The sequence below is a fragment of the Euprymna scolopes genome, chromosome 28, assembly GCF_053919585.1.
Source record: "Euprymna scolopes isolate OS-2025 chromosome 28, ASM5391958v1, whole genome shotgun sequence".
Classification (NCBI taxonomy): domain Eukaryota; kingdom Metazoa; phylum Mollusca; class Cephalopoda; order Sepiida; family Sepiolidae; genus Euprymna; species Euprymna scolopes.
The window spans coordinates 82,881,890-82,900,036 of record NC_136509.1 but is presented as its reverse complement, the minus strand read 5'-3'; the positions used below and the strand labels follow the sequence as shown (position 1 = coordinate 82,900,036).

The following is an 18,147-nucleotide window of genomic DNA, read 5'->3' as shown; positions in this document are numbered from 1 at the left end:
GTGTGCGTGTGTGTGGGGGGGGGGAGGGTTAAAAAAAAAAAAATTAAGTATGAGGATCGAACCCGAACTGTTGAGGCAAAGTTGTAAATTAAAGTATGGAGAGAAAGAAGAAAAAAAAAAAAAAAAAAACGTGCGACGTTAACCATTGCCCCACCGCGAGATGCTAACGGAAACACGTTTGAATTTATTTAATTACTTGGATTTAGCAGGTGCTCGTTTTAATAAGTTAATGAGGTCAAGTTTGACTGCGGGATAGTATTCATTTACTGCTGAACGCTTTTTTCCCCTCCCCAAGATGTTATAGGAAAAAGACTAACCCACATGCGGCGAGCGACAAATATTGAATATTTATCTTCCCGAAATCGAGCAAATTAAATAGACAGGCGAACTTCATTGTTAACTGTGAGATATTATGATTTATATGTGATATAAAAAGTTTTAAAAAGTTGTGAAGCGAGCAACCGCTTCTCTGAAAGAAGCCTTTTGTGGACACACAGAAAAAGCGAACACACATACATACATACATACATTTTCGCTTTTATATTTATACTAGTGAGGGGTACCCGGCGTTGCACGGGTGTTTGTAGGTGTGTGTGAAAAAAACCCGAAGAAAAACAGGTGCCCGTGAAAAAAAAACCGAAGCCTTGACAACGCGCAGTTGGAAAATAGTAAAGTGTGAAAAAAAAAACAAAAAAAAAACAGGTGCGCGTTTTTGATTGACGTGACGGCGATAGGTATTCAGCAGTTAGCATTTTGTGCGGGACAGTTTTTAATGAGGTCAATAAATCGATTTGTTTGTTTTTAAAAACCCACTCCCTGTTTATTAGGGGGAGCGTCTCGTCTCGAAATGAAAGCTACCGTCTGATATGACGAAGTCGACATTGACCAAACGTTACTTAGCTCTCTAGAGACCACTGGTTTTCGGCCAACCGAAAACCAAATGTAACACATGCCGATGCAATGTGGAATAATTAACGTTTGAAAGTCAATAAAATTAAATAGACAGGCGAGCTCCATGGTTAAGTGTGAGATATTACAATTTATAGATGATATAAAAAGTTTTAAGTTGTGAAGCGAGCAGGCGCTTCTCTGAAAGAAGCCTTTTGTGGACATCGAGGAAAAGCGTACATACATACATACATTTTCGCTTTTATATATACATAGATATTATAGTTGAGCACTGTCTGGGGAAATGAAAAAAGTCAGTCAGCTAGCCTTCTGTGAGAGATCGGGACTTCCTTTTACTTGATCAGTCTAAGATCGTCTGTATGAAAGGTTAAGCTTCGTTAACATTAAAATGTCCCTTAATTTTGTGGTGATCAACTGTAGCCCTGGAGTATGTTTCTTGCTAATGGAGACAAAGGTAACTTTGTCATGGGGGTTCGAATCCATCGACTAGCATTGATCACCATCTCCTGCAGTGGTGATTGCGTAAACATGAAACACTTGCTGGAGGGGATGTTTTGCATGAAAAATAACTATTTAGATTTTGGAATGTAACTATATTGTCATTCTTTTAAATGTGCTCTATTGTTATATTTAACAGACATTGAGCTTCTAAACAAAAAGGATCAGTATATGTAAGAAGAGAAATATAATTGAAAAAAAAAACAAAAAAAACGAAAACATACACACACACATATACAGTTTATCATACAAACATTACTGGTTACATATGTACATACAGGTTTCAGTGGAATCCTAATTCAAGGAGACCACCTTATCAGACCCAAAAAAATTTTGCTCTTTTTTTTTGGGGGGGGGGCTGATTAGGTGGTTTCCTTGAATTAGGATTCCACTGAAACATGTATGCACATATGTAACCAGTAATGTTTGTATGATAAACCGATTATATACCATCTCTGTCCTCCATTAAGCATTCTTTAATTACCACACAGGTTTCATTGAATTTACATCTAGGAAACCAATCTATTCAACTATCATACACACACATAAATTCATGATCGACTGATTTATTTATATATATATATATATATATATATATATATATATATATATATATATTGTAAGTTATTTATATATTTAAGTTATTTATATATAAGTAAGTTATTTATATATTTATATTAAGTAAGTTATTTATATATTTATATTAAGTTATTTATATATAAGTAAGTTATTTATATATAAGTTATTTATATATAAGTATTTATATATATGTATTTATATATATATATATATATATATATATATATATATATATATATATATTGTAAGTTATTTTTTAAACCTTTAAAACTATATAAAAAAAACTTATTTAATTTTTATATTTTTTATCATTTATTGGAAAACTATTTAGTCAGCAAGTCATTTAATCACCTGCAATCACTGCATCAACCTGCTCTCTCTTGATATATATATATATATATATATACACATACATACACGCGCGCGTGCATGGACTTTAAAGTATTTGTTTACATTCTAACATACTGAAGAGTGTGCCTGCTTCGAATTTTTATTTGACGTTGGCACAGAATGTTCTCTTAAAAAAATGTTTATAATAAACATTTTTTTGATCTGCTTGTCTCTGCCTTTCACTTAGTATGTGGTTGTTATTTTTCCAAGTTCCTAACAAGCAAAAAAAACAAAAACAAAATAAATAAATAAAAAAAAAGATAGTATCTTTCTTTTTCCATGAATAAAAAAAGCTTTCAAAATGCGTATAAACATACCTAGATTTCTTAAACGTTCCTAAACGACTGGAAACAATGCCGGGATAAGCAAAGAGCACATACAGCACCTGAAACTCCCAAATGGTCACCCATTTTAGTACTGACCAGGCACAACATTGCTTAACTTTGGTGATCTGACAAAAACTGGTGTGCCAATGAGATCATGCCGTGTGTGTGTATATAACTACTTCATTTACTCACATAAAATTAATATACGAAAGTATAAATTTATGCGTAAACTAAGTATTTACTTCAAAAGTGCTCAATACGTAGGTAGAGCTAGTTAGTAAGTTATAGAATATATATGGCGATTAAGCTACACTGAATATTCCGCGTTTCATCCACTCTAGGACTCTTCAGGCTTATGCTAGCCTGAAGAGTCCTAGAGTAGATGAAACACGGAATATATATAGATAGATATGTGTACATATTTATAAACATATACATGTATCTTTTTTTTTTTTACTAAGGAAGTCACCACTTATCACGGCCTAAAAGCCACTCAAAGATAAGGGATATTTATATCAAGAGAGTTCTCTATCCAAAATTAAGTTTGCACTTCTCAAACATAAAATAAAATCTGGAAAAATATTTTCAGAAAGCTATCACATTAATTTACAACAAATATTCACACCATCTTCAGCGGTCAACAACACAACAACAGACGCATTCATTTCCTTCATCCTACCAAACCGAAGTCCGCAGTTAATATTTTTTTCATTTAGATTTGTTTAAATTGCAACTGTAGCCGATGCGTTGCACCATCTGTCGTCAGACTCTGAAAAAAGATTTTAGAGGACCTGCCATTCCGAAATGGTCACCCATCAAGTACTAGCCAAGCTTAAGTGTTGATTAACGTCGATGACTCACAAGAACATGTCTTAACATCATATAAGCCGTATACCTGCGATACTAATTATGTAGACATAAGTTACCAACATATGTGCGAGTATATTGAAGAAAGACCGTTTCAAAGAGTCGTTAAATTGCTAAGTTTAATATCCTCAGCTGGGAAAAAGGTTCTGTTGTAAAAAAAAAAAAAAAAAAAAAAAAAGAGCAATATTCTTTTTTTTTTTTTTGAGAGAAGTCTATAATTTGGTATCAGTATCATTTGGACCATTATTAGTCGCGTACAAGCGACTCTATAAGTCACTCCGTCAGTAACACTTTTGTGCTTGGCCTTTTTGATTAAGATCAAAGGTCTGTTGTTAATAGATGCCAAGATCAAAGTGTAGTATCTGTTCTTACTACATGCTGTACTTATGTTTGTAACTTTGTGATATAAAGTGGGGGGGTCACTTTTCTTTATTAATTTTATGTAAAATGAGCACCCACTTTACAACCAGTCAGTCTCAAAGCCATTCAAGTCATTCTCCAGATCATTCAAGTTGTTTTTGAAGGATTCCAGTTATTTTTTAAGCATTCAAGTCATTCAATTCATCCTAAAGTTCATTAAAGTCATTCTAAGTCATTTACTTTTTATTTATTTAAATCATTTCAGCCCATTTTTCGGTCATTTTAGTTTATCTTTAAGAATTTCATGTCAATCCTCCATTCACGTATTCATTCATTACATGAGAGCACGCGACTAATGGCTATCAGCCTTGTTCTCATATTGTACGTTAATAATAGTCCAAATGGTAATTATCAATATTCAGATGAAAAATTCCGATCCATAATTTAGGATTCGTTGAAAAACAATAACAAATATAAGAACGGGAACAGGAGAAACAAGCAGCGATACTTATACATCAGCAGCAGGAGAAAAAATAAACAAACAAAAAAAATTTGCAACAGAGTGTAATGTAACCCGAATATAAGAAAAGCGGATATAAGAAAGATTTACTCTGGCCCCAGATTAGAGCCTGTGGTAATGCACAGTGAAACCCGGATATAAGAGCGCTTTAAGGGCTGGAGAAGTCTTATATCCGGGTTACAATATATATATATATATATATATATATATATATATATATATATATATATACATACACATACACCTTTTGACAGTAAAATATATATTACTTTTAACGCATGTATTCAATCTGAGCTTTAATCTATGGTTCCCCCTTGTCAAACTTTCACGAAAAACACTCGTCTGGCCAAAACCACTATCAATAATTCCCTACACTCTTTATCTGTGCCTAGACCTAAATGTAGATTCCACGAACAAAGCTTCTTTCTTAGAACTGCACGCCTATGGAACTCTTCCGTTTGCTTGCTTTCCAGCTGACTACAATCTGATTGTCTTCAAGTCCAACGTAAACAAGTTCTTGATGAACCGTCCCCCTAAGTAATCCAATTTACAAAATTCCCACTACTTATGTTTATTACACTATAATCACATTGACTAATGTATACCCATTAACCCTTATCCTCGAGTGGCCTCCGGGCCTTGATAAGCGGTGATTGCTGTGTAAAAAGGTGTTTTTTTGTTTTTTGTTTTTTTTTTTAGAAAATTGCCAAATTTATTTAAGCTTAATAAAAATGGACAGGACATGAAGTACCTCCAACGCTAGACAAGGATTCACCCCCCCCCCATATACAACACAATGTAACTTTATTATAAGTTAATATTATCAATATAATTTTTGTACCATTTAAAATAAAAAAAAAGAAAAAGAAACTAGTAATAACGTTTTTAAAAAATTTTCAGCATACGAAAATAATGAAAATGAAAGACGAAAATCGTGTTTACATAATCGACGCTTTAAAATAACGTTCCCATGCAGTAAGCATTCCGAACGTGAAAACATATCCGTTTCATAAATCTAGCAAAAATCAATTAATGGTCAAATTTTCATGAAATTTTCGATACTTATCCATTTTAGAATGAAATTATATGTAAAATGCAGTTTCCGTAAAATATATGAGGGGAAATATTTTTTTTAGTGCGTGTTCCCCTATCCCTATTTATTTTTTTCGAAATTTTAACAAAATATATTTAAATTGATCGAAATTTCTATTTATTATGAAACATAAAAAAAGTTCAAATGAGTAACAAATATTTATTTTTAAAAAGTTTAAATCCGCGTATTGAACAAAAACTTACCGTGAAGTTGCAATTAAAAAATTGATATAAATTTATTGTTATTGTTTTAATAGCATTTTTTCTAATTAATATAAACTAAATCAGTTGAATTGTCAAGAAAAAAAAAAAACTCCCTAAAAATTAATTTTTTAAAAGATTAAAACGATTAAAATTCCATTATTTCCAAATGTTCTGTTACAACATAGATTTTTTTAATTAATGATGCTTAAATCTTTTTTTTTTTTTTTTTTTAATATTAAGCTATAATATAAACATGACCCTTGACAGCTATTTTATTGCCAAATTAAACACTTAAAAAATATTATTGCCCCAAAAAATAAACTTTTTGTAGATCACTACGATCTCTAGTTTGTCTCTTTTTACCAAACAAACTATGGAAACACGTAATTAATCAAATGAACAGTCGTACATATTTTGTAAAACCGTATTTTATATTTAACTAGCAAAAGTATCTGTCGTTGACTGGGTTCAAAAACAGCCTACAGAAAATGAACTCTGATTTATGAAAGTATGATAGGTTATGAAAAGGAAGGGTTGTAAAGAGATAGCTTCGAATTTGGGGATATCAAAACCAAAGCAAAATATGATGAAAGTAAAAATAAAATAGATAAACCCCATAATTATACCATACCTGTTCATACTCAAACACTTATCACAATATTTTGTGGATCTATATTAAAAAAACCTTGTTAAACTTTGTGACATATTTACATTCTATGGAGGTCAAGTGCGAACGAACACCCCATAATTCTATTATACCATATTTCTTCAAACTGAAACATAATTATCAAAGTATACTTACGCAGATAGATATGAAAAGTCTTTATCAAAGTTTGTGCCTATTTCCATTCTATGGAGGCCAGGTGCGAACGCAGACCCCACAATTTTATTATACCATCCCTATTTAAGTTAAAACATACTTGTCACAGTATTAATATGTACATCTATATCAAAAACACTTGTAAACGTTTTTTTTTTTTTTTCTATATTTTGTGGACCAGGCGCGTACGCAGACCCCGCAATTTTAATGAATCATCATTATGCCAGATCAAACATACCCATTCCTGTGTCTCGATACATCTTCTATCATTATATGTAATCAGTTTTCTATAATAGTCAACCATATAGGAGCCTATTGGTGACCAGACACACACACAGACGTTCAGCTTTATATAATATTATTAATCATTAAACTGTGTAAACCTTAAAACCTAACAAAATTCTAACAAAGATTAATTATTAATTGCAGTTTAAAGATGATATAAACAAAGGTTAAAAAAAAAAAAAAAAAAACATCAAGTCCGTTCTGCTGTTCCAAACTTTGTATAGTTAACACAAGTCTGACGTCACGGGATTATGTGCTCCGTTCTTCACAATCGGTTGAACGTCTCGACAGGTCATATATGATTTGTAAACAATTCTAATACCACAAGTATATTTATTTAACATTCATATTTTATTGGTAGTAAGCTACACTATTCAACAAAACACATAAGATGTAGCATACAACCAATAAAATATGAATGTTATATAAATATATTTGTGGTATTAGAATTGTTTACAAATGTGTGTGTATTTATATATACACACACACACACACACACACACACACACACAAATATAAGGTTAGTGGGAGAGAATCCCAGCAGAATGCTTGATTAAGAAAAAATAAAAATAAAAGCGTAATATATATTTTTATATACGTGTTACAAAAGATCAGACAACGTTGGTACCGTCGGTTTCAAATCCAAACAAATAATCGCCTTTGTTAAACACACTTTAGCCTCTGTTTATATTTGTCACCCTGGAAAAGGTCATTTTCCAAGTAGACAGATATAAACAGAAGCTGAAGAGGACCGAATATAGGCGACCAACTATATGTACTGTATGTTCGGATTTAAAACCGGCAGTATCGAGGTTTTGATCTTCACACGCGTGTGTGTATGCGTGTGTTTACACACACACACACACACACATTAGCGGTATTATTAACCCAGAGTTGCCTTGCCCGTGTTGATAAATATTGTTTATTTCAAATAGTGTTTTTCAATATTGTTTTCAAATATTGTTTATTTCAAATATGTGTTTTTAAATATGGTTTTTTCAATTAGTCATGTTATGTTTACAATTTTTGCTTTGAAAGAAAAGCTAACATTTGCAATATGAGATCGAATAAAAAAAAAATTAAAACAACTTTAGTGCGGTGGTGTTTTCTTAATAAAAAAAAAAAAAAATAAATAAAAAAAAAAAGTGCCCCGGCGTATTATACACACCCCAACCTCCCCATGTTAAGAATGGCTTTCGGAATAAACACCCCCCCCCCAACCTCGAAAGCCGTTTTTAACATAAGGAGGTTGGGGGATATTCCGAAAGCCGTTCTTAACAATGGGGTGGTTGGGGTGTTTAACTACGCTGGGGAAGATCGTAAAAAATACTAAAAATTTTAACAGAAACGAATCAAAATAAATTGAATTTTTTTAATACTAATAAAAAAGGACTATGTAAATATTTTAACTTTTTTTTTTAAATGCATTCTCTTACAGACATTCTTTTTTTTTTTTTTTTTTAAATGAATTTCGTTTTTTTGCTATTTTAATATATTTCAGTTATTTTACAGCTCTAACCGATAAATATTTCAAGTGAACGAAAATTTCAATGGTGTAGCTGTAGCTCTTAAAAAATTAAACCCTTCGTGAAACTTGCATATTTTGTTGACATAATTTCTGTAACACACGCATTAATATTGAACAGAGGATTCTCTATTATTTTAACACACACACGTGTATGTGTTTATATGGGTGTGTGTGTGTATGCGCCTTTATATAGGCGTGTGTGAATGCGCCTTTATATAGGCGTGTGTATGCGCCTTTATATAGGCGTGTGTATGCGTCTATATATAGGTGTGTGTATGCGTCTATATATAGGTGTGTGTATGCGTCTATATATAGGTGTGTGTATGCGTCTATATATAGGTGTGTGTATGCGCCTTTATATAGGTGTGTGTATGCGTCTTTTTATAGATGTCTTTATATATGTTAGTGTATATAAAGAATACCGTTCACCACTTTTATGCCCTCTTACAAGGATTAAAATCAACATGTGATACTAAACGGAGTGTTCTGTTAAGAATACTTATACTAATTTTGATCAAATTTTTATTGTAGAAAACGTTTCAAATTGAAATTAAAAGGGATTTTAAAAAAATTGAAATCCAGAGAATTTTGCTCGATTGATATCTAATGACGATGGACCAAATTCAATGCTAATTTGATATTTGAATTTTCAAATTGTGTTCATAAAAACCATTCGAAATATCCCCCAAAAAGAAACTGAAATCTGAGGAATAATTAATTAATGTTTAAAACTTATTGTCAAAACTTCAACAAAAAATCGTTAAATATCTTAATGTTTGTACTCATATTTACTCGCCTCCCCATAAGGACAAGGCTAAACACAAGGTTTTTAAATGGGATACTCCAGCTCCCAAAAAGGGACACCCTGTACTGAAGCATTGCCTCAGTCTAGAAGGACCTCTTTTCACTGATCGAGGACAAAACAGACCAAGTGTAGCATCAGAACAGACACTACACTTTGTCCCTAGTCAAATATAGCTTACATTTGGACTTATACCTAGCAGCTGTGTTTCAAAATTCATAAAGATCGATTAATTTGTTTAGGAGTAATTTCTGTTACATATGTATAAAGATATACACATATATAACTTTATATATAAGATGTTTTGTTTTGTTTTTTTAAAAACGCAGGAAAACAATCAACCAACCTTTCTGACATATTTCCATAAAGGCCTACTTCGGGTCTACCGATGTTGTTCGTCACAGCCAAGAAAAGTTATCCACTTTGGTGACTAATATTAACAGTACGAAAAAAAAAAAAAGTGAAATCAGTCGTTGCCTTTGTGCATCATCAACACAGCCATGTTTTTAGAAGAAGAGCTGTTCACATCTCGCTAAGAAAAGGAAGATAGGAAAAAGTACAAACAGCCGAGAGACTATATAAAAATCACCGATCTCGCCCAGCCACCATACTAAACTTGCAGAAAAAAAAAAGCCTGCTGCTGCACTGTTATAGACATCACTTACATAACCATCAGCAAGAACAGCATCATCATTATCAGCATCATCGTTATCAACATCAACAACAACCCAATTTATTAACGTCAGTTACTTGGAGCTGAACGGATTCTAAGAGGCGAATATAACACGTGGGTGGATGTATACACTTTAGCTTTTCTTCAAGAATTACGGGAATAGGAAGGAGACTGGAATTGTTGGTGGGGAGTAGAGTAGAAAGAAGGAAAGGGGGTGGGGTTTAAAAAAAAAAGTATTATAAATACATGCACATTACGGCTTGGTGCACACTAACAACTGCCACTACTGTCTTAGGTAGCGAAGGCAATATGGAAGAAACGGATGACAGTTGTGGTTCCCCCATCCCCGACACCAAAACTTTAATCACATCCCGATTCCATTGCATACCAATACTACAAATAACAATCACAGGGAACCATATTCATTAAAAAAAAAATAATAATAAATAAATAAAAAAATAGATTAATAAAATTAAAGAAATAAAATTTAAAAAAAAACAATAACAAAAAACGATCTAAAATAAATTCACAAAAAAAAAAAAAAAAAAAAAAAAAAAAAAAAAAAAAGTGAAGGTCGTATTTTTAAATTCCTACGGCATTATCAAATTCTAATGTGGGAACAACATGAGCAATACTTTAAAAATTTAGGGGGAAAAAATGATTATGTTGTGACCCCTCCTTTCTTCCCCACACTACAGAAACAAGACCCTGGTAATAGTTTAAAATCTTCAAAAAAAAATTTAAATGTTGCATCCCTCTGCCTGTTTCATAAGTGTTTTAATGGTAGGTGCTCCGACGAACTACAAGCCCTTGTCCCTCCTCGACGTAAATATCCCGACAAACCAGGCAAACAGCAAAATCCCACCTCTACAGTCTACACAGAATGAAAGAAAGCCGTCTACTCCAGTAGTTTCTCCCCTAGGACTGCTAAACTTTGGAATTCCCTTCCGGGTTCCTGCTTCTTGGACTGTACTGATATGCAGAAGTTCAAGTGTAATGTAAACAAACATTTTGCTGCTCAAATCCCTAAGTATCCCTGAAAATTATGTCCCAGATAGTAGACCCCAACATCAAAGTGGTGCTGGTGCTCTGCCTTGTTTGGGAAAAAAAGCTCACAGCACCCCCCCCCCCACACACACACCTTTTTGGATAAATATTAATAATTTCTATTATTCGGACTATTATTCTCATGGAGGTTCGACAGATATAATCTCCGGCCTACAATAAATATTATATAATCTTACAAATATAATTAAGCCCTCTTCGTGCTTTACGCACACCTAAGTTATCACATTTGGCTGATTGTAGTAAAAAGCGTGTACTCAATCCTATAGGTAACGTAAAGTACCTATTTACTTGCTTCTCCACGAGGGTAGAGTTCGACACAGGGTCGGTTCTAAATATGGGGAAAATTCAGCTCCCAAAAAGGGGCTCTCTGGATAGGAACAAAAAATTAAACCGTGACCGAGGACAGAAAATGTGAGATGCAGTATCAGAACAGATACTACACTGTGATCTTGGCTAAAAAGTCACGCAATAATGCGTTACAAAATAGTGTACTTTAAAGAATTTATAACAAATTTACTACAAATCATGTTAATAATGGCCTTTTGGCCAACACACACACACACACAAAGTAATTGTAAATATATTCTTTTTTGCATAAACGATGAGGTTTTCATTAGTTAGTTTAGAGTCCACAGAGTGAATGAGGTATTGTGGTAAATGTTGCCAGTCAAGAGTAAAGTCGCCAAAGACTCCATTTTCACTGTAGTAACAAAGACCCTGCAACACTCCCCCACCCAGATCTTAAAGGGCCTTGTGCCTAAATTTGTTTTGTAAATTTGAATTTTGCTTTTAATTTATTTTAATTTTACATTGAATTATTTTGATAGTAATTTTCATTTTCACGTAATAAATTATATATGAAGATCAAAGTGTAGTATCTGTTCTTCAGATGCTGCAGTGCTGCACTTCCATTTCTTGCTCTCTTTCGGTGGAGGAGCAGTTCTTCACGGCCGAGACAATATTTTATTTTTGTACCTTTTCTCCACGTTAAAAAACGACCCTGGTGTCTAACTGTCCCGTGGGGAGGCATTGTAAATAGGTACAAACCATGTTAATGCTGCTAAAACATATCACAATGAAAAAAAAAAAATTATTTCGACAAATCCAAGCGAATTAAAGGCGAGCTTGTAGATCTTGAATGAATCAGAGTCGAACTTGTATTTTTTTTTTTTTTTTTTTTTTTTTTTTTTAAATCAAAGAATCAACAGACAGTCGGAATTTTTGGAATCTTAGAAATCAGTCAGCCCTTATACCTTCCAACCCCACAAAGATTGATAAAAGTTGGTTCTATTTTAGGGAGAGTCTTCATAATTTAATTAGCCTGTATGTATAGCAGCAGAATTCACCCTAAGCGGGTTGAACAAACTTCCTGCAAAGGAGGAAATGTCAGAGGTATATTAAATTCACAAGCGATCTCCAATTACATGTATAACCCGATTAGGGGATATGATGACGTTAGGTTTTTGCAGCTCTCCACGTACAGCGCTTGGTATTCCTAAATGGTCACCCATCTCAACGTTGCTTAACTTCGGTGATTTAACAAAAACCGGTGCATCAACGTGATTATGATGTATTAGCCTAAAGTCAGCAAGAGCTGTAATCCGTCCCTGAGGACGGAGCAAAAAAAATTGTGGGTGGGGTGGGGGGAGTGTATGCATGTATGCATGAAGATGGCCTATTCATGGCATCACTGACAAATCACCATGCATCCCATCATTAGGTGATGCTCAAAATATAACGAATGATAGTCAATTTACAGCAAAAAGAACTATTCTTCATGTAGAGAGTCTGTTAATAGGTATGGGCATAGCCAAAGTGAATCATTCTTGAACAAAAGTATTTTTTACACAAAAGATCATTCTTGATAACGAGAAGGTGCAATAGCTCCAGTGAGCGGAGAAGTCGTATACTTATCCAGCCCCTGATGCCTTTGCAAGTATTTCAATAGAACCTACATGGAATGAAAAAGCAATCGAACCTTGGGTACAGTTTTGTTCTCTAGCATATGATGAAGCTCACCAAATTAGAGATATGAATGGATCAATGTATATCAAAATATATGAAGAGGAAAGGTTGACAAATAATATATCATGGATGCAAGTAGCCAATGGTAAAATAAATAAAATAAAAATGCAAAAAAATAAAAATAAGAAATTGAAATCAAGATGAAATTTTCAAACTCCGATATCATAGCCATCCACCAATTTCCCAACAAACAAGACCTATAATCATCTTAAAAATAAATGTGTAAACTTTATTAGTAGCTGGGGGGGGGGGTGATAGCTACATTATCTTTTAGTATTGACCGATATTTTAAAGAAGACATTCATTGATGCAACAAAAGTCTTCTACCTTCTCTATCAATGAATCGTTTGAAGTACGGCAAAATAATTACCATTTTCAGAGACAGATAGGGGAGGAATAGAGGTGAAACAAGGCAATACAAAATGCGACTGAAAGAGAAAAGACAGGCAAAAGAACAAGATAAAGCGAGAGGAAGAAAGCGAAAGAAATAAAATTGAGCCAAATAGGAAAAAATAAGGATGTAAAGCCCAAGTGATTTAGATTTGTCTTATCCCTATATATATATAAAATGAACTTATTTTTTCCCTATGATTTTGACCTTAATAGGATTAAAAATCAAGACATTTTATGTGAATGTAATATGCACAAACTGCAGCACAATATTTGAGGTGTGTCATAGGCATATTACCTCTCCGCTTCCTCGATAATCGTAGATTCTTATATTTTTTCTGCTAGGAGTTAACTGCCACAATCGGTTAAAATCAATGGAAATAGTAAAATCTTTTCTCTCTAATTCCTCCTTCCCCCGTCACCACTTACACTGTTTCCGGATCGTTCACAAGGGACATTTACCAAGGAACACCGGTTTGGATTTTCTTTACTTCATAGTTGCTTAAAAAAACTGGAATGGAATTTTAACGTTCCTTTTCGTTTTATGCTTTCTACTGGGTGAAACACACCATAGACTTAACCGAATCAAAGGGTCATTTATGCCATTTTATTTTCGCTTTTCGCTGTGTTTGTTTGTTTTTGTTTTTCCAAACACGTTCATTTTTTCTCCCTTATTTTTGCTTTTTGTTTTTCCGATTTCTTTCTTAAAGTTTTACGTTTGTTCACTGTTTTTTTTTTTTTTGTTTTGGCTTTTCCGATTATTTTAAGAAGTTTAAGTTTTCTTTTTTTAATATTTAAACAAGGTTATTACTCCGCTTATTCTTTACTTTACCCCTCCCCCTTACACACACACCTCCAAACACCCAGGCAACATCAGGTACCTCGCTAGTTTATATAATAAGAAAAAAAAGTGAAGAGCGTTCTCTAAAATATACCATTTTTTCAAATTGAAAGTATTGATTTGTTATAAAAAAGACAAAGCCATTCGTTGATAAAACAAAGGTCTTTCACATTTCCTATCCATGAATCGTTTAAAGTATGGCAAAATTAACATTTTCAGAGAGGAGGGATGGAGGCCAAGCAAGGCAAGATAAAAGAGAAAGGAAGAGGAGGAAAAAAAAAGGATAAAACAAAGAGGAAGAAAGAAAGAAAATCAATCCTAATGAGAAAAAATTAACAAAGCTCCAGTGATTTGGCCTTGTCTTACAAAAAAAACAAAAACTTACAAATATGGAGGAACCCACGTCCCTGATATATAAACGTTAGCAGTTACAGGTTTTAATGTATAGAATTTTTAATTTGGTTTATACAACCAAATTCACTTAAGAACTGAGGGTGGAGAGTGGGAGTTTTGTTTGAAGTGGTCAAGGGAAGACGTGATGGACCAGAAATCTGAAGGGCCATTATAAGTGTCAAGATGTTTATCTGGCAGCTCTTGGTCTAGGTTATGCATAAAAGGCACACTAATATGCAATTAAAACAAAACTCTTGTTTGAAAGAGGGCAGAATTTTTATTTATATATAGAAAATTTTGAAGGATAGGTATCAGGGCCGGAGTGTCATAATTTTTATTTTTTTAATCTGAACATTGGTGAATAATTAAACAACTCCTAACCTGTTGGATCAGTGTATTATATATAGTCTAGCTTATTTATAAACTAGACTTTTTAGCCTGTTAAAAACGGGCAAAAGTTACAGCCCGTTGACTTAGAATGAGCTCTTTATGCCAAACTGATGGTTGAATATGTGCTTATTTTTGCATTAAATACTAATCCCTATTAATCCCTAACTGTTCATCAAATGGATACCATAATACAGAGTTCGTTGAACCTCATCATAATTTCAGCCAGATCGACTCAATAGTTTCAGAAAGTGGTGGAACAGACAGATACACAGATCAAGAGAAATATAATATCGTAGATTTGTATTATTTAATTTATCCAGACTACTGTTCAGATTTCGGGTGTTATTCTTACAAGATTTTAAATGATGTAACCTCATAACTTCTTTGTGCATCTTATTAAACTCCAAAATCTATACAGAATTTTTAATAGAGCCCTTATTTAATTTACAGGGAGAGCTTGCTCCCATTCCGTCAGCCATGACAAGGCAAAAGTAATTTGTAACTAATTTATCATTTAATACTTACTTGTATCTGTTATGCCATTGGTCATTGTGGACAATTATGAATTTTAAGAAGCCTTAAACATATTTAGATTTTAGATGTGTAGTTTTACTATTTATCAGTACACGGTGGAATAATAAAATTGTTGCCCTAGAAAAGATATGCTTCTGTTTCCGTTTGATCAAAACCAGTTTTCTTTTTTATTATAGACAATCTACTAGTTGGTTAGTTGTCTACAAATCCCAAGAGTGATAGGAGCCTTCTATCATGCCTGAAAGCGACACAATTTTCAATGAGCGCAATTGGAGATGTGGCATTGTACAACTCCTGCTCTCTACCAATCCCAGTTATGACAACAGAACCATTGCCAGCATGCTGAAAATGCATCATTGGATTGCCACGAATAACAAATGTTCCCAGGGTGATGAAAACAAAGGTTCCAGCAACGATTATGGTCTTTGGTGTGGTTTCAAGTGGGGGTCACATCATTCTACCTAACATCTTCGAAGTTGGCTTGAAAGTCAACACCAAAGTGCACCTGGATGTGCTGAAGAGTGTGGTGATCTCCTTGTGCAATCAGGTGGTCGCTGGCAGACCCTGGGTATGGCAGCAGGATTCTGCGCGAGACCACAAGTCCAAAGAGACCCAGGTTTGGCTTCAGAAGGAGTGCTACAAGTTCGTACTTTTCTCTCGCTAGCCCCGCCTCCTCCCCCAACCTGGACTATTTTGTATTCGCCAAGTATTCACCTAGCTCCTGCTGGCACTTGTGGAAAAGGTATGCTCCTAGTTCCAGATCCGTATCGAGACAGTGATTGAGGCTGAAGGTGGCTACATTGAACAGATGTCAGCACTGCTACATAATCAAATTATCCGAATTGATTTTTTTCAATAGAAGTTTTGAAATAAAGCTGCAGTGTTGTTTCCTTAAAGGCAACACTTTTATCGTTCCACTTTGTATATATTACAACATCTATAGATTTTGTGGTACTTGTACAGTTTAATCAAGACATTAAAAAAATGAAAATATAAAAAAAAAACATTGTACGTATCTGTTTTGGACTGAAGATCTCCGGAAAAAAATTTCACTTAATTTGATCGAGTAGTTTTTTTTTGGGTTTTTTTTTTTTTTTTTTACAGCAAAAAAAACACGTTTTTATGAGAGCGCGTTGAAGTCAGCCATTATGGAATGTTTTAAACATGCCATTAACTCCAGTTAAAGCGCCGACACTCCCTCCCCATCTTTAATACTAGCTTTTCTTCCTAAAAATCGAACCTTTTGCTCGGTATCATAACAAATAGTTTTTCACTGTAAAAAAGAAACGACTTGATGAAATTAAGTGAAATTTTTGGGGGGAGGACTTCATTCCATAACGGATACGTACAATTTAAACTTTTTTTCAATATTTTCATTTTTTAATGTCTTGATTAAACTGTACAAGTACCAATTTCTTTTTTAAAAAAAACATTCTTCTTTGCCACACGGAAAAGAAACAATCCCGCACAAATTTAGTTCAATTTCATAATTTATTTAGAACCGCAGTGGGTCTTGAAATAAATTATAATTTTGTATTAGATTTTTTTTTTCTTTTTAACCTTATATATTAATCTCCAGAACTCCTAAGATGGGCCAAATGAAGATTGCTAACATTTTCTTGTGAAATAAGTACAATAACCTATTAACTTAACAGTATTTTGAGTAGTGTTGGGACGATTAATCAGAATCTGAAAAATCGGAATATTTAAGGATATCGAAATCGGTATCGGAAAAATTTGTACAGATTTTCCGATGCCAAAACGATTCTATTAATTGCATTTTTTTTTTATTTGATTTTGTTTAAAGCAAAATCTTCCATTGATATTGATAAAATAAACGAATACCATTCACTGGACAAAGTGGGGAGGGCAGAGCGGTAGCTCTAGATATATCTAAGGCTTTTGACAGGGTATGGCATGAGGGTCTCCTCAGGAAAATTAAATCATACGGTATCACTGGTAGAATACTTAACAATTAAATCCTTCTTAGATAAGAGAAAAATCCAGGTTGTCCTCGACGGTCGAACATCTAAACAATATTATATAAATGCGGGAGTGCCTCAGGGGTCGATCCTTGGACCTCTATTGTTCCTAATATTTATTAATGACCTCCCCGACAAAACTACCTCTGAGATGAGTATATATGCTGATGACACCACACTCTATAACAGACATGACAGGTAAACAAATGAACACATAACTAAAAAAAAATGGCAAAAACGCTAGAGGATGACCTCCGATATGTAGCAGAATGGGGACAAAAATGAATGATCACATTCAAGGCTGCCAAGACTAAACTGGAATTTAGTGCGGAATCGGTAATTGAAAATATTGGAATCGTCCCATCACTAATTTTAAGACTACAGTCAACACATACAGTGTTTGGATTCTATCAGAATTATCACATTATTTTCATTTGAGGATGTCAGTCACTTTCACCTGATCTCTCACCGGAGAAAGAAATAGAGCAAATTAAGAAAAGAAAAAGGAAAAACAAAACAAAAAAAAAAACATCCTAACATTTTCTGTTGAAAACAGATAGGACAAACGATTCTTCTGCATCTGCTTTTATGATCTATTTTTAAAAAGTTATTTAAAACTGAAACAGTTATTCCTACTGAGCAAGGAGTTCACAAGAATAAACAAGCACAGA

The 18,147-nt window shown here is 33.5% G+C and overlaps 1 protein-coding gene across 50 annotated transcripts in view; it reads right to left on the bottom strand.

Moving 5' to 3' along the window:
• LOC145249698 (uncharacterized) overlaps window positions 1-18,147 on the bottom strand; it is a 369,665-nt gene that overhangs the window by 270,296 nt on the left and 81,222 nt on the right. For 8 of the 50 annotated variants that reach the window (XM_080111536.1, XM_080111518.1, XM_080111544.1 and 5 more), the window contains exon 1: window positions 9,527-9,798. The exons of 41 other annotated variants lie outside the window; for them this stretch is intronic. The gene's annotated coding sequence lies outside the window, so the exon portion shown is untranslated. Of the gene's footprint in view, window positions 1-9,526; window positions 9,867-18,147 lie in introns of those variants that run through there. One more of the 50 variants, XM_080111529.1, reaches the window with a different exon arrangement.